The sequence below is a fragment of the Symphodus melops genome (genome assembly GCF_947650265.1).
Source record: "Symphodus melops genome assembly, chromosome: 14".
NCBI classification, from domain to species: domain Eukaryota; kingdom Metazoa; phylum Chordata; class Actinopteri; order Labriformes; family Labridae; genus Symphodus; species Symphodus melops.
The window spans coordinates 19,243,360-19,266,307 of record NC_136704.1 but is presented as its reverse complement, the minus strand read 5'-3'; the positions used below and the strand labels follow the sequence as shown (position 1 = coordinate 19,266,307).

At 38.4% G+C, this 22,948-nt stretch overlaps 1 protein-coding gene across 1 annotated transcript in view; it reads left to right on the top strand.

Annotated features, from left to right (window-relative positions):
* The first annotated feature begins 1,056 nt into the window (after window positions 1-1,056).
* Window positions 1,057-22,948, top strand: part of LOC306834844 (cadherin-20-like) — a 121,685-nt gene continuing 99,793 nt past the window's right edge. Inside the window, exon 1 of the mRNA XM_079361068.1 lies at window positions 1,057-1,257. The gene's annotated coding sequence lies outside the window, so the exon portion shown is untranslated. The remainder of the gene's footprint in view (window positions 1,258-22,948) is intronic.

Below are 22,948 nucleotides of genomic sequence, written 5' to 3'. Positions count from 1 at the left end.
GCCACAGTTTCTCTATCTATATTTTTAGAATCCAATTGAGGAAGACATTTTGTGAACAAACTTACAAACTTGTTAAAAAGGTATGAGTCATGCTTTATTTGGAGAAAACAACAAAAACATTAGAAAGTGAGCACCCCCATGTACCTGGAATGGAATGATCCATAATGATAAGCAGGTCTTGGACTGTGGGATTGACATTCAAATGAGGCTATTTCAAACAATTTGTCACACTTGAGACAGTTTGAGAACTTCCCTTCTTCTGTTAATACTTTTTAGTAATTCAGGCCCACAATGCAGGTTGAATGTTGTATCTAAGCTAATGCAAGCTAGCTCTGATTAACGCTCCCTGCTGTTTAAACAAATGGCTGTTACCTGTCTTCAAATTGTACACCAATGTCCACGATTAGACAATGGACTGGTAGGATTTTAGGGGTTTTCCTAATATGAAATACCAAGCAAATAAAAAAGATTTCTTGTTCATTCTTTGCATTGTAGCTTGCTTGTAAACTTAGGAAGAGGTGGAAAACAAGCACAAACTGTAGCTGCATTACGGTCGGGGATGATGTAAAATGATGCTTCAGAAAACTTTCTACCTGTAATGACAAAAAAAAAGTCTTCATGCTGATGAATCCTTGAATCTAAAGATAATTTAATGGGTCTCCTTCTCCAATAGCAACCAAAACCAAACCTATTCATCATTTTCAAAGCTCATTATTTATTTAGGCTGAGAGGAGACGTCCATTTACCCAGCATGCAGGAAGCTGCTATTATAAGACACATGGTTCACTTGTCATTTTCCCTTTTCTGCCTGATGTACAATCATGTCACAAGCTCTGAGTAAGAGCTGCTCTCTTACAGCATTCAGGAAAAAAAGAAGATAACGCACATGTATTATCACAAATACACAAAGAGCCTTCTTAGCACCTTTGCTAATGCACCTTATACTTCATTCGCATAGATGAACGTATTAGAACACCATTTTTGAGCTGACAGAGGCATGTACATGTCAAATAAAATGTTCCAAAGAAAAAAAGATAATGGCAAACTTATTGTCAAAAAGTTTATTTTGAATAAATCATGTGTTATGCATCTTTGAGCAGATATCAACATTTTTGTTTCAGCGTGTTTTCACACAATGGCAGTAAGATGTAATGGAACAGAAGGAGCAGTGGAGCGTGGACGTGACCAAAAAAATAAAAAAGGTGGATAATCGCTGAGCAGGAGGAAGGCGACTGTGGAGAGCGGCGATAAGGACTGGTGAGTTAAAAACAGATTACTCCTGTGGACCCGCTGGGAGTTGAGATACTCGTACAAGATACAAGAGAAATAGGGAGAAACAAGAAAACATCCAACAGCAGAAAAAGTTCAATCAGAGTTTAAAAAAAAAAAAAAAAAAGAAGATATTTCAGTAAAAGGAGATATCTGAAACATTAAAGAAGGTTAGATATAAAAATGTTCACGGTGCTATCATAGCTTGAGGGCAATGTATTCCCACAATACTAATTTCAGTTGTTAACATACAGTCAATCTCACCAATCTGTCATCAGACACTACTAATCTCACCCTCCAGACTTGTTGGTTCTTGCTTGGTAAGCTACTTAATTAAACTTTTACTTCCTGGAGATGTTCAGTATTAAAAGCGTCACTGTCCAGTTTTAGCAGAATATTAGAGCAGACACTGAATAACAAGGAGTGAATGGGAGGTGTGTACTGTATTTTAACTCTGTGACTATTGTGTAAAAACAAATAAAAAATTATAATAATAATCTGTGACCAGCAAACTATCAATGTGAGAGGGAAAGATACAAAATAACATTTAAAAGTTGCACTTCAGTTTAAACTGGTTTACAGCAGGAAGTAAAAGGACATGAGTTAAATCAGTGACTGCAACTTTTGCCAATTTTATTATCAGAAAACAGTAACGTTACCAAAAATTCAAAATCTAAAAGCACAGCACTATATAGCCTATTTATTGATATTACAACATGTGGCATTTTACACCTAAAATATTTAATTTATTATTGTTTTAACTACTATAATCAACAACTTTATTCTATTTGTTTGCATTGTACTGAGCAACACAAACCGGGTATAGATGCACCTGAATGACATTTGCTAACATCAGCCATTAAGTAATTCTCTCATGTCAGTACTATTCTTACTCTCATGTCAGTACTATTCTTACTTGCCCTGTACTTAGTTGCCCTGTACTATTCTTACTTGCCCTGTATCTGTCTGTGGAGCGTCCACCAGCTCATCTCTCTGTCCCTCATCATCACAAGTGGCCCTACTATGCTGAGGCAGCACAACTGTCAGGCTCCTGGGAGTCCCGGCCTCAACACTCTCTTCTTCACTCACTTCTTGAGTGCTGCTAATATTAACGTGAACTTGTGCCAGCTGTACTGCTCAAACTTTCAGTTAGTTTGAGACTTAAAGTGTTTTTACTCCCTCGCCTTCTCAGCTCCACCTTTTTTTTGTGTGTGTTTTTAACCGATCCATATTGGTTCCATATTGCTTCTCTACTACTACCAAAGATACTCAATCATCGTCTTTGCTGCTACTATTCTTATTCTCCTTCTTCTTTTCAATAAGCTGCTGGCCGGCATCCAACTTAAAGGCACATTGTTGCCGCCTACCGAAATGGAGAGTAAAACGGTAGATTAACAGGAAGAAAAAACAAACAAACAAACAAAAAAAACTGGGGATGACAGCGTGGCGGCCGCCGGCTGCCGGCCGTCCTGGAGTACCGGCCGTTCTGTGATTCTTCAGAACACACAGATGGCCAGTCTGCCCCTGCCTGTTTCCTCCCAATTCCAGTAATCAAAGCTTTGTAAATTACAATGACTCTGGAGATAAACTGTTTTGAAACTCTGCCATGGATCAAATGGGGCAATCTCAATTCAAGCCAACTACAAAATTAGCCAGTCAGCTTCGCTTGTATTTATTTTGTTGTTCTTTTTTTCCTTCCAGTGAGAAACTCGATTCAATACCAGCCCTCATGTGCCGAGAAAGTGCTCAGGCAGTGAGATCAATTTAAAATAATAAGACGAACGGCTGAGAAGGGTGCAAGCTTCGTTATTTTAATTCCTCTATAGCCGCCCTCAAGCATAAAGTCACATGAATTTATTTGTGTCCAGATGAGAGGATTGGTGTATTGATTACAAACATGATTAAATCCAGCAACACTTATAATGAGGGAATTAAATGGATGTGAAACATGAGAGACTGTCTGGGCTGAAATCTCATTGTTTGGCTTTGTTTTTCTCCATTAACTTGTTTTTTTTTTTTTTTTACTTAGTATGAAAAAAAAATGCATTACGTAGTTTTACTTCAATATAAGTTCAATAAAGATCCACAGATGTATGTCTGCTTAGAACATTTAAACGTGCTTTAAGTTCATGCTGAAAAAGTAATAAGGCAGCAGTAAATATTCTATCCCATATGAGTTTTTAGGATGAATTGCAGACTTTAAATGTTAACTGTAGCAGCTCTCTGCAGGCTAATCAGTGTCTCATTTAAAAAAAAAAAAATGGCTTTAAGAGCTGCTTCATTCTCTTTTGTTTCATCAAATGCTGATCAGCGTTGTAATGAACTGTAAGATAGAAAACAATCTAGTTTCCCCCTATTGGTATCAGGAATTTAAAACTCACAAGATTGCATCTTTGGAAATTCAGTTTTGATCTGCTTCTGCTGTGTGCACTCGTGTGTATACAAGCACACTAATAAAGTACCATTTCAGCAGCCACACACTGCTGTGTTTCCTATCATCTTAAAGGAAATGATTAGAAATATTTGCTCTGTGTCTTGACAGGGCTGAAAAGTCAGGCAGGAAGTTGGAACATTGTTGTGGCTGTAACTTTGATCAGTGACTACTGCCAATGCTGCAGTACCAAAGTAAACAGGACAGGACAGTGGAAGAATGGCATCCACCAGGGCGGCGTAATGAGGCAGTATTATATGATCTTTAAAATGGAGATAAAGTTATGTCGGCTTAACTAACCAATCAAACAGAGCGAATTGTAATCACATTAAGCATGTGGACTTCGTCCTACACGGAGGAATAAAGGCTGGTGTTAACATTGGCAGCATGGCAAATCTATTTTACATGTGGCGTTTATTGTTAAAGATCTAGCCGACCATGCTGATGATTGGGGAAGCTCGATCGATAGTGTCGGCGCGCAATGTCGCTGCGGATTTGTCCTTGACCTACGAAATGTCCTTGTGTTTGTACTTGTACCTGTAACAATGACAATAAAATGCATTCTGATTCTGATCTACTCGAGACAAGGCCTACCACGAAGCAGACAGTAAATGCGGGAGGTTGCAGGTAGTAGTATCTTTTTTAGGTGCTGTAATGTAGCATCTGGATGTAATATATCTACATCCATCTGTGATAGCTTCTTCCTCTTTCTTGTGGCGCACCACAACAGTAAGAACAGGACCACATCAAAAAACAACACACACATCCAAACTGCTTATTCCCTTCTTGGTGGTCTACCATCCAAAAGCCCTTTGGAGGAAAAATTCCCCCTTATTTTTGTTTGATTCTGGCACCTCAAGAGTTAAACGGCCCAGTTGAAAACAACTCATTGTACAAGATGTCAACAACTCCACTCCAGCATCTCAAATTCACATCACAAACTGTAGCAGTATAAGCCCCCAAATGTTGCAATTTAAAAGAAATCATAAAAAATCTGACAGGCAACTTTTTCACTGTTTACACAGAGTATAAAGAAACCTTTTGAAGTCTGTTGAAAAGACGAGATATGACAAAATAATGATCTTTAATATTTGATGTTCCATCTGTATTTACTTTTAATAGGTTACTTAACAGTCTCGAGTACACATTCACTTCTGCCAACATTGGATTTGATCTTCAGACACTTCTGGCATTAACATCATCAGATTTATTTTATGTTTTTATATCTTTGATATAATTGCAATGAGTGTTTTAGCTTGATTGAGTTATCTTTGTGCTCATAGCTATTAATTTTCTCCTGTGATTAAAGTTATCAATTAATAAACTTTTCTTAAAAATATCATGGTTTACCCCTTTAAATTTCAGATGGAAACATTAAGGAGAACATAGAGTAAACGTCCATGCTTTAAGTTGTACCTGTTCAGGCTGAACTCTGAGATTTGCAGTCAAATCATGCTAAACTTGAAGGTCAGTTTCATAATCCTGCATGAGGGCTGCAAACGATGTTTGAGGAGTATTATATAATATTCCTCTGAAACAGGTCCAAGTGTCTCTGTAACCTGTGCACTAAAAACATAAATTGCAAAAGTTTGCAGGTCATCTAGTGGTTTCTTGAGACTGCCTCCAAAATCAAGATTTAGCCAATTTTGCAAATCCATGTGGACAGCTTGCCAAGTGATGGACACAGTTTACAAATCTGCTCCCACAGGTTACAAATCTGTCCACATGGTTTACAAATCCGCCTCAGCTGGTTACAAAATGTGTCCAAAGGTTATACACATGTTCCCACAGGTTACATTTCTGTTCCCACAGTTATGCCTTGGACTCTAAATTCTGCCAAACTTTGGCAGACAATAGCATGTCCCCTTCTGCAAAAAAAAGAAATCTTTAGACTTGCATAAATATGTTGAAAACATGTTAAAAAGCACGTTTTCCCCTTTAAACCAGGAGGCATTTAGAGAGATCAAGGGCGCGTGTGGGAGGCAGCCGGATTTGTTTGAGGTCGTTGCAACCCCCCCAGATATTAATGAAAAAAATACATAATTACTTTTCATAGCAATTAAATCATCATCATCATTATTACTACACATTTATTACCACAATTAATGGGTGCAGACCATTCCTTTTTAATTTTTGACTTTTTTTTTTAACTATAGCCTCTGACTTCATGCTCTCACTAAATATCAACACCTCTGGTTCAAAGACAAAAACAAAACAAAAAACCAACACCCAAGTTCCCAAACTGAAACCACAACCACTGGGTGGTATTAAGGTTTCTACATCCAGTCTATGATTATTGCTAACTTCTCAGTATGATTTGCAAATATTTTTGTGGTAATCACCGAGCACTTAAAAAGCTCAATTAGGCTGCTGTAGAATCCATCACCAACCCTGTTCTGTCTTCATATCATGTGACGAGAAGACGAAATGAAAAAACACACATTCATTCTTTTCTTTTTTTTTTTTTTTTCAGCCAGCTGAAATTACTCTCACTTAGCAAAATGACTATGACACCCAATTTCACCCTGTTGGAAAACAGCCAGGGAACACTGGGGAATTAGCAGATGAAAACGCATTAATGACAGACAGCTGTCATTTTCTCTCAACTGTCCCCATGAATATATTTGTCAGATGATGGCAGCAAATTCAACACGGCAAGGAGAAGACACGATTTATTAAAGGACATTACGTCTGAGGGTGAAAAATGTATACAGTAGAAATGAATATTTTTCAGCATGTTCTCTTTAAAGCCTTCAAGGACTATCTATAGTCAGCCTGTCTTGAAAGATGGGTAACTCTGCTTTGTATAACAATTCCATTTAATACAGAATTGTTGATCATTTGAATAAAAAAAATAGACCTTAACACTGCATTAATAAATGGGCCTTCACTGACTGAGATGGGAGGGCAACAATATGATACATATTGCTTTTTCATGCTCCTAGTGAACAGTTTGCAGAATGATGAAAAGACAAAATCAATATCCGCTGTATCATAATAGCAGCATAAATGTTTTTTAATGGCCAGCACACAGCAAAATGAGTTAATAATTGAGTAAGTGGTACAGTTTGAGCTCTGGTAAGTTCTGTCAGGAAGGAAGCTGCAGTAGCTTCAGGCTGAGTCCAAATGACATCATACTTTGAGTCCATCTGTTTGTTTAGTTTAGTTTGGAGATTATATCTGTATCCTGTTTTTGCATAGTGCAAGTTTGATTTTCTTGGGGAAAGTGGTGTAATCCAGACCACACTAACTGAAAGCCTTCATTATTACAAATCCCATATTTTAACTAAGGAGCGAGGGAGATAACATTTAACCTTTAAATTGTCTGATCGTGCACTTCCCTAAACACAATGGACTGAGTCTAACCGTTTAAAGATGACCGCCCCAGACTGATTCTGGGGCGGTCGGTGACTGACTTCATCCACATCTCTGGAGTGGTCAGAAGCTGTTACACATGGATGTGAGTTTATTTTCTTGATTTATTTATTTTTCCAGAGTTTCCCTTTCGTTCCCCAATCCTGAAAGGAAGCTATGTTTTAATGTAACCGATAGCCTAGCTATGTTGGGAATAATGACCAATATCAGAAGTGTCATAAAACATATATGTGAAGTGATACTAGACCGAATCAAGACATTTAACAGTTTTCCAAAGCTGTGACAACTTTCTGACAGCTGGGAGTAGAACCTTAAATTGTCCAGAGCCTCATGAGTACTTTCTGACACTGCAGTGGCCCAACATGACCCTCTCAACTCCAATTACATGCAGGGCCTCTTTCTGAGAATCACACCCAGCTCACCTAGGACGCCAAGCTTCATTTTCATCGGCTATTCAAGTGCTGTTTGTCCCCAGAGAGCCATGTTTGTTAATTACCCCTTATCTTCCTTTTACATTCAAGAAGGCTCACGTCTCCTCAAGTCCAGATGAGGAGGGAAAAGTGGGCATCTTGAAGTGTGCAATTATTCCTCACATTGTTTAAGTTTCAGCTGCACACAACTGAGCGAAGAAGAAACCGAGTGAACTCGAACTGATGACAGTATTGTTGTTTGTTTTGACTGTCTTAGTTTGGCTCTAAAAGCTTCGATTAAAAAGGCCGGAGCTCTGAAACTTAGTTCCATAACATTCTACACTTTTCAAATGTTTTCAGCCATGTTCGTTAAGGGTTGTAGCATTACTGCTGCAAAGTATGCATTTAGTTTAACTCTCAGTGCAATGAGTCTCTTATCAGTTCTATAGTTTACTAATTTATAGGCCTCCCTTTCATTGAATAGATTACTTAAATATATGTTGATTCATTTATACTGTAAGACAACCAGACATTTGAAGACCCAGGAGCAGAGACAAACGGGACACAGGAACAAAGGCTTGGCACTTATTGTATATTAAACTGCATATTGTCCATTTATACTGCATTATTTATCCACATTCATATTGTTGTTGTAAATTCGATTATAGTTTTCTGTGTATTCTTTTGATATGACATCTACAGAATTGCTCTTACAGTATTCCATTGTACATGTACAGTGACCATAAAGATATCTTGAAAGCGATGCACACACTTGGGTACCAAAGACAATTAAGCAGCTGAGGTGGGAAAACAAAGGTCGCTCTGACTTCACTGTGCTTTCAGTTCGGAAAGTCTGAATATCGTAGCAAATACATCAAACAGCGTGGATGCTACCAAGAAGATATGTGGAATGTCACCGTTATCGTGCAAGTTATATTTGAGCAAAAAGTGATGTGCAAAATGTATTTTGTCCCCAATGTGATGACGAATATGATGTCAAGTTGGCAAGTCAGGTACCTTTTTTCTTCCTGATATCCATTCCAAAGTTATTTTTCCGTGTGGGTGTTCAGGTGCATTTTTTCAACACGGAAACTTGTTTTTTTCCGATGTGCCTGCCACCACATGAATGCATGGATAGAACTGGCTGCCTGTTGAGGGGGGAGAGGTGAGGACAGGTGCTGATGATAAAAGGACTGGTGATCACCTGAAGGCAGGAAGTGAGACAGAAGATGTTAGATTTCAAAATAAAACCGGAACAGTACTTCACAACAACTTGTATAGTCACAGATAGGACGGAGTCATTAGGCCCCCTAATGTGTGTTCTGAAGCATGAGATTGGGGCTCTTAAACTTAATAAATAGCGTTTACTTTCTAACCTCATATCTAGATTTGAAAAACGGCATCTTGTGATAACATAAAAAATCCATCAACTATGTCAAACTTACTTTCTTTAAATGGCCAATACACTAACTTCTAAAAAGTCTCCAAAAACAATTTTCTATCAAAAGAGGCGCAGGCCGATACAAATGTACAAAAAAAGTGTCATTTCGTTTGGTTTCAGAATAGATTAAGATGCTATGTGGTGATTTTAAATCTGTTGTTTTGTTCTTGATAAGATTTATCAGGGGACCTGAGACGGTTTATTTTTAATAATGAATAATTAACTCTCCATTCAAACATAGTCAGGATCCAACCTTGAGTTTCTTTGTAAAACTATTTAAAGTTGAAAAGCACAACACTGAGGAATCTCACAGGGTCCTGTGTGGTAAGAAGAAAACAAGAAAGAAACAAAAACTTGCTTCTTTCAACCTGTTCTTAATGGTATTAGGATTACATCTGTCTTCTAAAAATTCTAGGTCTAATATATGAATTATCTGTTCTACCAGTTATCTGCAGTGGTTGACCTTTGGAATTTTTGCTTTTATTTGATTACTAATTAAACCTCCACCTCGGGGCGCTGGTGGTGCAGTTGCGGTGCACGCCCTCCCATGTATCGAGGCTCCAGTCCTCAAGTGGGCGGCCCGGGTTCACTTCTGGCTTGTGGCTCCTTTCCCGCATGTCGTTCCCCAATCTCTCTCCCTGATTTCCGCCTCTGTCCACTGTCCTTCCTCTCTAATAAAAGGCAAAAATGCCAAAAACAATAAATAAATAAATTACACCTCTACCTCACAGCACCCCTTAATCACAAACATTCAGGTCTTTATTGGGGCTTTGCAGCAATCTTATGAGACAAACTGTCAACTGAGAACATTTAAAAAAAAAAAAAAAAAAAAACTTTTAAACTGAAGATATTAAGAAAGAAATGTGGTGTGTATGGAAGACGCAAGTACTCGAGAAAAGCTCAAACGACTTACAATGACAAAATCGAGCCGCAAACTCAGAAACTGAATTCAGAAGCTGCAAACATAGATGAGCAAACTCAAAAGCACACGGCTCAGTAGACACTGCAAATTGAGGTGCTTCAGACCTGTAGGAGCGCTCTGAGGGACAGTTTATTATTGACAGAAGAGAGTGAGACCGATAGGGCTGAAGAGTACTGGAAAATAGGGACATTAAAATATCTCTTTAAATGTATATTGCAATATGCAAAAAATACAGAAAAGTTGTTCACAAATGAAGTGAGTTTGAATACGACCTAAAGTTTTATCAATATAGGGATAAAAACATGTGATGCATATAAAAAATTCAATTTATAAATAATTCAAGAATCTGTATTTGCTTTACCTAAAGCTGTTCTCAACATGTTTCTGGTGTTTCCTATGAAAATTAAGCATTTCTTACCACCAGATTGACATTTATTCTGAGTGTAGCAGCGAGCTAACATGAGTTTCATCTGACTGCAGGAATACGTTGAGAGCGGGTTAAATGTGCACATGCTGAGTGGGGAAGCAGTGCCATGTTTGCAAAAAATTGTTTGTTTTTTTAAATTGAGATCAATTCAGACATTTGCAAGGGTTAGTTGGGAAATTTCATGTTGTCATAACGATGAAATTGCAAATAGTGCAGCACCAGTGTTTAAGGCTCCGGTGTCATCTGTGGTGGATTTTTTTCAGTGAATGCTGAGATAAACTCTGAAGAAAATCATTGTTGAGACATAACGTGCCTTTGAGAGTTTATTTTCAGAGGAGCGTAAGGGCGAAAGTGTAATCTTATTTAAAGGTTAGGGCTATACAGGCAACAAGTAGACCAGTATTGTAGTATTGTATTGTATAGGAGAAAATGACCTTGTACTTAAACATTTGTGGTGCGTCCGTGGGAGGAAGATATTGTACATCATGGCAAGTCTAACAATAACAAATATACAGAGCCAGAGCTGAGCTCTGCTGCACTGATATGTTTTCAGTCGAGAGTTCACGTCTTTGCTGAGGGCGATTACTCAGATATATGAGGACATATGAAGACAAATAATTCTGATATATGTTAGAATGATATATGATAGAATATTTTGCTTATTCAAGATAATACATTTTCCATCACATCATCAACATGTCCTTTCAACTGATTCTGTTTCTTTGTGCAAACGTGTCTTTTTTTTGTTTCTGCACACAAACAAATGCACCTGTTCAGGTCATCACAGTGTGAATGGGCTCAGCTGACCGGGCATGTTCTCCTGCGTTTCAAACATGGTGGTTTTATCATGAAAATGTCCTTTCATCTCCATTTAGACAAGTAATTTAACTAATGATCCCCTGGCTGGATTGTAATTGACAACTGCCGTGTACCAGGTGTTTTCCGGCATTTGCATTTCAAAATCATTCTGGATAGATGTTTGTTTAGAGGACATATTCAAATGCTGAGTGTGTTTAGATAAAGGACCAGCTCTGACACCAGCTGCCTGATTATGGCACCGGGGGCGACACGTCAGCTTGAAAAACTTCACCCTGGGTTTGCATGTTTTAAAGGCCAATAGCTGCAGTGAAAAAAAAAAAGGTTGGATCAGGACTTTACTACATGTGCAATGGAGAGGAGGCAAGGTAAAGGGCTGCAAAATAAGCAACCTCAGGCAAGGCTATCGTTAAGGCCGATAAATAATGTGGTGTGAGGAGGCTGGAGTGATGGCTGGCTGTATTTACTCCCTCCTCTTCTTGACAGCTGTGCGATTGTGCTGTTTTTCTGTTTCTTTTTAAACCCTCTCCTGCAGAGGGACAATTAAAGGAGCCCATGTTTGCTTGTGGACTTGTGAATGATTACTGAATACTGATGAGAGGTGATGCTCAGACAATCCTAACACAGTTTCACAGCTCAGTCCTGCATTGACTTGTTTCTGGTCTACTATTTTTCCTCAGTTGGATGGAAAGAAAAAATAAAAGGCTCCAGCAGCCGAAAAATAATAAACTTGCAGAGTGAAAACTTCCTGAACTGAGGAAGTGTTCACGCAGAAAACAGAATATCTGCTACTATAAGGAATACCATTTATATGTCCTATGTTACTTTTGTCCTGATAGTCAGCTTTACGTCGGAATATCTGTGTTTACAAAAGCTTGGAGCAAACATAAAGCCTCATGCAAAGATTCAGCTCTCTGGGGTGGTGGATCAAAGCATTTAATTCTTAAATATAAATCCAGTCAGTTCCCCAAGGTGCAACACCTAACTGCCCTTCCACCAGATTAGTTTATCTGTCCTTTGGAGCTGTTGGACTCTAAAACAGGCCATGCTGGGTTATCTTACTCCATTCATAAGGTGCTTCTTTAAAGAACTCTTTCAGGGACGTACAGTATTTGAAGACAGATTCGGGCCTGTTTCTATTAACTGCATTTTTTTTTCTGTCGAGATGTGCAAAAATGCTACTCGTATTTAATCAGGCTCCTGGCAAGTTAATTTTATTTAAACCAGTTCTCTCGCTCCATGAATTGTCGTCGTACAGGCGGCAAGTATTGGAACTCTTTTCAAATTCAGGGCAAGTGTATCTTAGTGAAAAAGCCTCTATCAAATAATGCTCCCTGTACTGTACCGAGATGCCTGGTAGCCCATTTCAATGGGACACAATATAAGTTAAACACCAGCATCTCTTGTTCATCGTAGGTTGGGGTCTTATTGTCCCTTTAAGAATGACCAGCATGTGTTGGTTTGACCTTGTGTAAATCTGTGTTTACACTCTGGGCTTTATGGCTGTCAGGTATAACTTTTAAAAGTTCTGGCTTAATTTAAGTTACTGTGAGAAGTGTTATCTTTCTGTTGATTTTGGACTGCTGCATTTATGAAAGTGGCAGTAGGCAACGTGATCGTTCCAATGGGGGAAAAAAAAAGAAAAGAAGCTGGATGATGAAAGCTTGAAACTTGACTGTTGGTATTTGGCTAGATTTATGTGCAAGCTAACCATGATTGGTTATTTTGTTCATGCCTGATACATTTCTTGAAAACTAAATGCAAAATTAGCCGCTGGTGGAGACGGCCATTTCAAGACTTTTCTTTAAAGGAATATTTCAACGTATTATTGTTTGTGACATGCAAAGATTACATTGTGTTGTTATATCCTTTAAAAAAAGACATTCATATACCAACGCTTTACAGACGCGGAAATCTTCACATTCCAGTTTAGCAGATGGCTGTTCCGTCATGAGCCCGGGTCTGCTGAAGATTTCTGCCTGTTAAAAGGAAGTTTTTTCTTGCCACGCTATGATGGATTAAGCTGGGCTCTTGTATTATAGCCATAAGTAAGGTCCTTTACCTGCTTTTTGTAAACATAATGATGAGCATGGTCTTGTTACCTGCTCTTTCGTTAATGTTAACAGACGAACAGTAAGGTCCTTTACCTGCTTTTGTAAAGTGTCTCGAGATAACGCCTGTTATGAATTGACGCTACATAAATAAATTTTGATTGATTGATTGATTCACGAGGTATTTTCTTACATTATAGGAGTGTTTTAGAAGTCTTGAATACTTCACCCTTAATTAAAATAAACTATAAACATCTTTCCAGACAATTACCTTCATTGTTTGTTCCAATCCGAGTTTTTTGGATTTAAAAGTAAATACTGGAATTAGAGGTTAAAACAACAGATTAGTTACTTTGCAGTATGAAACAACATTGTTTTTTTTTATTCTGGTATCATTTGAACCATTTGGAAATGGACTTCCATCAAGGAACCATCAGTGGTGTTCGTCTTCTGTGTAATTTTATTTATAAAAGGCTAAGAAATGGCAGGAAACATGAAATTTGTTTTTCAAACGCACATGGAGAAACTTGGTCAAGAAGGAGTATGTACTTTTATAGACAGAGTTGTTGATGATATGTCTTTGTAAATGTTGGATCAACTTCACCTCTGCACAGACACCTGGATGAACTGGATTATAAAATCATACTAGCCTTTCATAAACAGTTTATTTAATCATTGCACGGTGCAATGTATTTTGTTTGTTCTATTTTTAGACTGGTTTTTATTAGTATTATCAGTATTTCTCACGGAAAACACCTTAAAAAATAATCTTAAAAGGGTATAACTAAAGCATCCTCAAAAAAAAAAAAAATTGGATTAATCTTTCGCCGGATATCGACAAACTGCACTAAGTGAAGCTCAGCTGACAATAAAACATTTGACTAAAGACATTTCAGTTCAGTTTATGAGCTGTGTACCTTATTTCATCTTCTTCAGGACAAAACTGAGCTTCAGACTAACCGTGGATAAGACAACAGCAGTCTCATATCTCATTGCAAAGGTCAAAATAGACTCAGAACTAATATGCTCACTGTACGTGAAAGGGCAACATCATGTCACACACATGAACAGATCACACACCAATGGATCTTATTCATGGTAAAGCAAAGATGCTGTCCCAATTTTAAAATAATTAAAACACAAAATGTGCAATAACTTTTGCAGGTATATTAAGTACATTTATGTTATTTCAGCTTTCACTGAGACGTCAATAAATACTGGCACTAATTATCAAAAGTAAGGGACAGAAAATAAAAACATCAAATTAGGAATTCAAAATGAACTGAAAGAGTAGGAAGCACAGAAGGAATCGTCCTTTCTGTAGTTCTTAAAACGTTGCTGTTTCAGTTGTCTGTCAGCGCAGAACCAGTCAAAACAGAAGTTATTGAATTTTCTGTTCTACGATAAAATGTTGAAAGCAAAGTCCCTCCGGCACAACTTCAAAAAGTAAACAATTATTGGTTTATGTCTGAGGAGAAAGACATGAATTCTCTGCCATGGACACATTTAAATGTTACCAAGGCCAGCATCAGCTCCACCTCTTTGCCTGTTTCTAAATTGATTGAAAGTTAGTTTGAGATAGCATTTTCAATATGGCGACCACCATTACTGGGCTTCAAAACTCTTCAGAAAACCAATTGGTAACATCACTGAGACTGCATCCATGCTTTACACAGTCTATGAAGACTGATTCTAAAATTTTGATTCTAAAAGAATGTTTTTTTCTTCACGCAGTTGATGAATTTCTTAACTTTTACTCTTGTAGCTGTTTTCAGAATGAGATCAAATGTTGTTTTTTTGTCTGAAACGGAATCAAGGGAAGAATCCCTGAAAGTCTAAATTTTCTCCATGAATTGGAGTAAACGTTCTTCCTTTTCATTTTATCAGTTGTTCTCCTCATCTGCCATCTGACAACTCTTAGATTTCCTGTTGAGCCTGGATATACCGGTCTGTACCGGACTTTTGGATTCTATCTGGTAAAGACTTCAACCGAATATATTTTGAGTTCAGAAGCCTTCAGGGCCAAATAAAAACCTCCACTCTGGACTCAGTGGTTGTGGTGGGTTTAGAAATACTTTTTGCATGGCCTCGACTTGGATTTATTAAACCAATCCTGCCGCAGAGCCGTCCTGATTGGGTCACTGGTCCAGCCTCTCTGATGTCCCATTTAATGACACGCTTCTCCTCTAATCCACACACAAGCACAGGAGTGTTGAGCTGATTATGGCTGACCCTAAATATAATTGGCAGGCTGCTTGCCAAAGCAGGGAATTAATCTAATGTTTTGAAGCTGTGATGAATCAAACACATTCAGGGGAGATAAATCACAAGAGGTCCAACAAACAGTGCAGTGACTGTAATAATTATCCAGAGGACTTTATATGGAAGCTTCACTCAAGAACTCTGTGTACTGAGAAGGGAATGGCAATACACTTTGGTGAGATCAAGGACGCGATCTCAGACTGTTGTGCTGCCAGACGCGAAGACAGATACTAAACAGAGGAGGGAACATGAGGTTAGTGGTTCAAATGCTAAATATTCTGGCAAAAAAGAGAACAAGGAAAGTTGAAATCTTCTCCCTCTTCCACTGAAAGCTAAAGTAAGTTGATCTATAGTGCAAGGCACTTATCGCTTTGGTGCGTCTCTCTGTTCAAATCCCAACCTTTAGGCTGGAGATAGACTTTCTTTTTGAGGACACAGAGATGGGACATTTCCAATAACAGAAAGGGTTTTGTTGGAAGGAAAGCTTATTTAAAATGTATGATGTGATAACCTAAGTGAGAACCCCTTTATGCCAACTCTTGATTTTGAAGCTAAGGGAGGATGGAGAGATCTGCAGTGTGAAATTATGTGTCTAATGTACCTGAGCTTTTACAAAAACTTCTCAATTCTGGAGCCTCAAAATGTGTTTGGGCTTGTTTGTTGTCAGACGTACAAAGAAGTCGTAATTACATCTTTTGGCCACAATGTCTGATTGGCCTAAAAGCCCCAGCACACTTACAGGGAATAGGCCTTACTGGCAAGGCAGACGTGGACATTGTGTTCTGAATGTACTTTAAATCAGATCTGAAATTGAAAAACCAAAACACACGTCGGACAATCCTTTTCCAAGACAACTAGAAACAAACAATTTTACAACTTCCAGAAAATATTTATTCGTTTTCTTCTGATGTCCTTCAGTGGCTTCAATCGCTACTCTTTGGAACCTCCGACTGTTAAAAGTGATAAATCCGATCACTATTGCTAGCAACGGTAACACAGGCACAGGGGCATGAACAAACAAACTGATTATAAAAGGCTAAAATATAACACTTTAACAAACGTCCATCTGTCATACTTTGAACAGTCATTCAGCACTTTGAACATTTTCCACAGATGGCCTCCATGCACTTTGCAAAGATGTTTGTCTTGTGCCTTCACCATACGAATCACTCTCCTCTGCTCCTCCTCTTCTCCTCTGTGGAGCAACAAGGAGCTCTGACACCTGCAAGGCCTTTGTATTTTGACTCTGTTCACTCTGCACATGGCCCCTGCAAAAGGCTGGCCTTTCTGAGGAGGTTGTCATTCATGCAGCGAACAGCGTGTTTTAAAACACAGCAACAGGTCACATGTGTCACCGTCAAGGTGTTTGACAAAGAATCGTCGAGCAGCAGATAGTCTATTCAAAAATGGGAGTGAACTTTAGTAAAAGATGACTGCTGAAATGGTCAAATCATAAAATCTCTGTGCATTGTATTTCCCTGCACAATATGTCCATGTTATGAATAGATTTTCATCCAGCCATCACAAATACTTGAAACTCTGGCTGTTGGTGGAAAAGGTTGTGCTTAATGTGTCGTGTGTGGCCAGTTGACTTAGTGAAAACATTTTGGGTTTGCTGTGTGTTTTTCAGCCAAACTGGATTGTAGTCCATGCTGTCAATTTTTCCAAATGGTTGGTAGCAATGATTCTGCAGCACACTTTATAGTCGGAGAGAATCACTTTTCTGTTCTCTCTGAGGCTCTGTATCACTCTCAGATGACCCGTCAGATGAGAAGCCAACCCAAAACACAACTCAGCGTTCATGTCATTAAATTCATCGTCTTTCATATCAGTTACTCAATGTAATGGCTGTTCGACTGACTCTCATCCATTATAAGAAGTTATAGCTCATTATTGGGAATGTTGGGTAGGGTTTTTTTGTTTTTTAAAGAATGCTGCTCCTAGAATGCTTTTTAAAAATGACACTATCAAGAAAATTATACATTTTGTACACTTGCAGTCAGTTTTACTTAATACATGCAATTCCAGTCTTTTTTTAATTTTTTATTTTTTTATACAGTATCTTCAAATAATAGACCTGCAAATGATTCATCCTTCACCCTTTCACACACCGTTCTCCTGATTATATGCCTGTTTCACATTGATACCAATCAAATGGGTGTTCTTCAGCTACCATTACAAGTCTTAAGACCTGGAGACCCGACTAAAGGCAGCGATAAGCATAAGCATACCACTCTCCCTTAACCCTTGTGCTTCACTCCTCACTGTGGCTGATCCACACCTCTGCATCACTCCGCTGAGTATGCCGCCCAAATTGTCTGAAACGGGTCCAAAGAGAAAAACTCCACATCCAAATGTGATGTTTCTCTCTCATGCTACGAGCAGCATTGTTGCACACCATTCTAGTTGTTAACTGTTCATTGACTCACTCACTCTTTGTTACTACATATTTGAAAGTTTTAAACCTTGTCTAAGACATGGTGAATTATTTTGAACACTTGGGAAGATCATAGTTTATCCAGTGCAGGTTTTAATCATAAAAATAAATGCATGTGGTAATCATTTACATTTGTCTTTATATTGAACTCTAGGCATTGACTATACGTACGTAGAACATCAAAAGAGCTTGAGAAGAAGGGTTGTGGGCCTAGCAGATGTTTTAAAGTGAGTGCAACATTCCCTTATTGACCCTATGTTGCCTGGTTACCACTCACACTATGAGTTTACGGCATGCACAATCTCAGAACTTATTAATGTTAACGTTAATGTTGGATGTTGTTATATTCTCTGTGAACGATCGGCTATTTTTGAGGGGGCTTCTGGTGTAGCCATAAGTAAAAGAACAAAGGACTGCTAGTGAAGACCACCATTTCTATGTGATGCTTTTGTTTGCAGTCCATCCAGAATGAATGGAGTCAAAGTCGAGAAGTGCCATCTTAGAGCAGCTTGTTAGCTGTGGCTGCATGCAAATGTAATTTGATTAAAAGCTGAATTGTAATCAGATGATGATTGTTTTCAGGAATGTATAATGGCCTATTCGTTTCATATCTCTTTTGCTCTCCCTCTATAATATTTTTCTAAATACATCTCTAAATCATCTTTGATCTGCTGAAATAATAATAATAATAATATTACTTTATTTGTATAGCACTTTTCTACACAAGTAACAAAGTGCTTTACAACAGACAATAAAAGCAGAAAAGAAACAAACCGAAGATAAAATCCGGTAAAAGCCTTTTTGTAAAAGAAATACTGGTGGACAGTTGAGTACAAACAGGAACGAGAACGCTTCCAACAACCAAAATCTAAATCACACGCCTAGTGATTCTCCTTTTTTATTCAGAATCTGTGAATAAAGATAAGGCCATCAAGACCCAGAATGTATTCATGTCTGCTACAAGCCTGACGAAAATAAAAGTCAGCTCCTCACTTTTTAAAGCAAGCAGTGAAATCTGAGATGAGCACTGAGCATGATTTAGTGAAGTGACCTACATGCACAATAATGTGAAAAGTGAGAAACTTCAAAATTTCAGTTTTTTATTGAATTGCAGTGCTTAGAGGCTTCCTTTGTGACTATTAGAGCTTTCAGAGATTCTCAAACCAAAACCAACGCTCTCTTTGGAAGCACCTCCTTTTTCCCTCAGCTCCCCTCTTCCCTCCTGCCTCTACTCTTCCCGTCCTGTTTCTCCAGCTTGTGTGTGTGAGACAGAGAGTGGCAAAAAAAGTGCTGATTAACATCTGAAAACAAGATTCTGTGAACAATTGTTGTTAAAGTTGTTGACATCTGTCTTTTTCGGCCATAGAAAGTATATTTTTCAGTTTTTTATAGTCTGTTTGTTTTACTTCAGTTGTAGTTTGGGCAGGCCGTCTCTCTTCCTCTGTACAGTGTCAGGGCTCACGGTTGAAGAGGAAGGAGTTTGCACGTATACGACATGTAAAAAACATGTGTTTGAGCCTTTGAGGGAACCATAAACACGCTGAAGGAAGCAACGTCCCGTCCATGTGAACACAGAGCTCATAACAGCAAACCATGACAGTTTGACTTCGCCATCTTTTTAGAAAGTCGTTACTCCTCAATACATTAACATAGTGTAAATGTGACGGTTGCTGCATTAATATTCAGAAAGCCGCACATTTAGCCCCAAATACTGAGCCATAGGACTATTTGGGCGCTGAGTGTTAGCTAAAAAATTGACTTTATACATGTCCCCTTGAAGCGGAACTTCGCGACCATTTAACTTCCATGTTGTGACGTATTTCAAACTCAAACGTGATAGAACCAATCACAATTAAAAGGAGGGCCATAACGTGGGATGAATTGGATAAGATTATCAACTTGGGTCTTTAATTGGTCGAAATAATTGGAAAAAAGCCCTGAATGCAGGGTGACTCATTAGATAATTCTTTCTTGAAAAATAGTAAGCAGATTATAGCTGATAAATGAACATTTAACACAGGAATGCTGGGTTGAAACTCTCCAAAAAGTCTGTTTCATTTCATGAGGACTTTAAAAGTAAAGACCTATTAGGGAGAATGATGTCCTGTAGGCATGAAGTACGTTAGGGAAGTATTTTGTATTTACTGCAGCTCTCACTCACACCCCTGGCAGTCATCATTTCCATAAAACAATCACATTATTTACAATGGGAAAAAGTTGGTTCCAATTTTGTAAACAGCAGCATTTCCATCGTCTATTTCTCAGATTAGTAAAGGTTAACAAGGACACAGTGAATGATTCTGTTTTTGTGTTAGCGACATGTTTTTAATCAACATCCATTTTTTTGTACTTCATTATCACTGAGAGTCATCAATTCCTAAAAGCTAATCAGATATGGATAGCTCCAAAATCAGAGTCATTGATGTGTTGTTAAAAATGTAACAATAAAACTGATTTTAAATCCAATTACTAATCATAACTGATGAATTATGAAATGGTATCTGCAGGAAGCACCAAAAGACAAAGCCTGATATTATGCATTTTATGAGAAACACACTCTCCCTCAATGATTACTTGTGTTTTAAAAGAGCATAAACATGATTATTCATAGGATATTGGAGAGCCTTCTGACGATGGAGAGCTGATCCTCGCCATGGCTGAGACAGTCACAAAATACCTCAGATTGATGGATGTTAGGCAGACACAGAGGGGAGGAAGGGGGAAGGTGGGGAACAAATGGAGAGAGGCAAGAAAGGATGCAAGCCAGTGCTTTCATGTCCTTCCAGTCCTCCTTCTCACATAAGGGTTTACTCGGAGAAATCTGCCGCCTGTGGTTCTTCATACAGTTATTCTTTGGCCCTGTCTGTGGGATTTGTTTGCACAAACGGTAGACATTTGGACTTGGATTATCACAGGCCCAGACCTCCATGTCTCAGCTCGGTGCAGCAGCAGGACAAAGATGCTCGATCTCGCCAAAACTCCCTGAACTCTGAATCCAAATCAGTGCATGCTGATGTACAAAGAACAATAGGCTACTTCATGTTAAGCCATTTGGTCTGAGGAGACTGTGTCCCAAAGCAAGTAATTCAAGAGCAAAAGTGTAAAGAATGGCTTTAAATGGTGTCTTGATCTGCAGGTATGTGTAAATTACAATGATTAGCTTGTCTGGTTAATTACAAGCTGCAGCAAGCCACTTTCCTAGTATAATGGCTAACTGTTTCAGTTTACAGGTTGAGAACAGCCCTCGTTCAACACAACCACTTTGACGAGAATAAGGTCTTTAAATTCTTCACCTTCTAGTGCACGACATTCAGACATTCACAGTTCTGCAGGAATGAAGACTGCTTTTATTGTTTTGATTTCCCTCTGCCTCTTTTCCTGAATCAGTTCTCAACAATATTAAGCACCTAACTTGCCACAGTTTTTTCTAAAGAGATATCTTTTAGTTTTATTACTTATGATGCATGACAGGCCTAGATAGATAAAAAAAAAAAAAAATCTGTTTTTTAAATCCACTTCTGGACCAATGGCACTAGTGCATGTAAGTGAGGGCGGGGCTTTTGAGGGAGCACAGAGCGGAAGGGGAGGGTGAATATGGAGAACAGAGAGGAACCTACTTTCAATGTTTTTTTATTTAAATTACCGACCCGGCCTTTAACTTAATTGTCAGCCCTCCGATGTGTCTTTCGAAAATTGATATTTACAAGAAGGAAGATAAAACATCAGTGTTTTGACAAGATAACTGATATCATTAATTGCATGATTACAGTGTCAACATCCTCTTTTGTAGTTGTTTGAACCATCTGCTACATGTCTTGATGTACGAGAAAACAAGCCACAAAAGGCTCTGATTAAAGGACATTTAGTAAAAAGACATTCTCATTCATTTGAAGTAAGTTGCACAAACCTCTGTTTCCCCATTCCAAATGAAAAGGAGGCAGCTGCTTATAAAGCAAAAATACAAACAAAGATTAGCCTTTGGAGATGACTTATCAGATTTCCCTTCACATAGATAAAGCTGCATCGTGTCAGATCTCTTAGAGAAGCATTAACGTGTTGACTCCTTCTGAGTTTGGTGCTTAATTCTGGGCAAAACGCAGAGAAGCATCAAAGGTAAAGATCTCTCACACCGAGAGTCACAACAACAAAAAATAAATAAGATAAAACGCCTGGATGCTCATGGGGAGAAGGGGACAAAAGGGAGTCACGGCGGATTTGCTAAATTGGAATGAAACAACATGCATTACATTTCGTTTTAAGGTGCAGCGGCATCTCATCGTCTTAGCTCAAACCTTGAAGAGATTTTCCCTCCACGTGTACCTGCAGATTCAACGTCTACCTTCTTTACTTCTCCCTTGTTCTACTTTCTATCACCAGTTCGTACTAATTCAGTCTGAGCCCTGCTATTGTGAGCATAATGGCCTCATGTGTGTAAAGCTTTTCAACACATAAGAGGGAGGGTGGAGAAACTTTAGAGGCGGTTGCGATGGCTTCCTTACTGTTTGCCTCACAGATGTACAAGAGGTAAGCTAACATGGAGCAAAGACCAGGACGATATCATGCTAGCCTCATTAAAAAGACTCTCTTCTTGTGTTGAGCTCCAACAAACAGACAATAGGAATAATAAGACGCCCTGCAGCTCCTTACATATTCAAATTAGCGGGGTGCATGCAGATTTTGCTCTTCATTATTTAAAAATGTTCTATCCCTGCTCAATAAGTACAACCAGCCATCAGGATAAAACAACAGAGGGGGCAAAAAAAAAGAAGAAAGAATCAATTGCAGAGTAGCTGTGAAAGCCATTAGTCTGCAGACAATTGAGCTGCATGTACTCTGCATTTTGTCGCGTGCAATGTGAAGCAGAACACCTCGGATGCAGCAGCTAAAAGGTGAATTCATCAGTTTAATTAATAAGAGGCTTTTCAATGCATTACACTCTGATTCAATAACTCAAAGGGGTTTGGGTGCATAAATCATTGCACATGTTCCTCTTCTTAAGGACTCGCCAGCCATTTCAAATGCAGTCCATAAGTTATTTGGACTATTTTATATTGTTGTTTGTGAAAAAATTACAAAAGAAATTCACCTTGAAGAATTATACAAACAA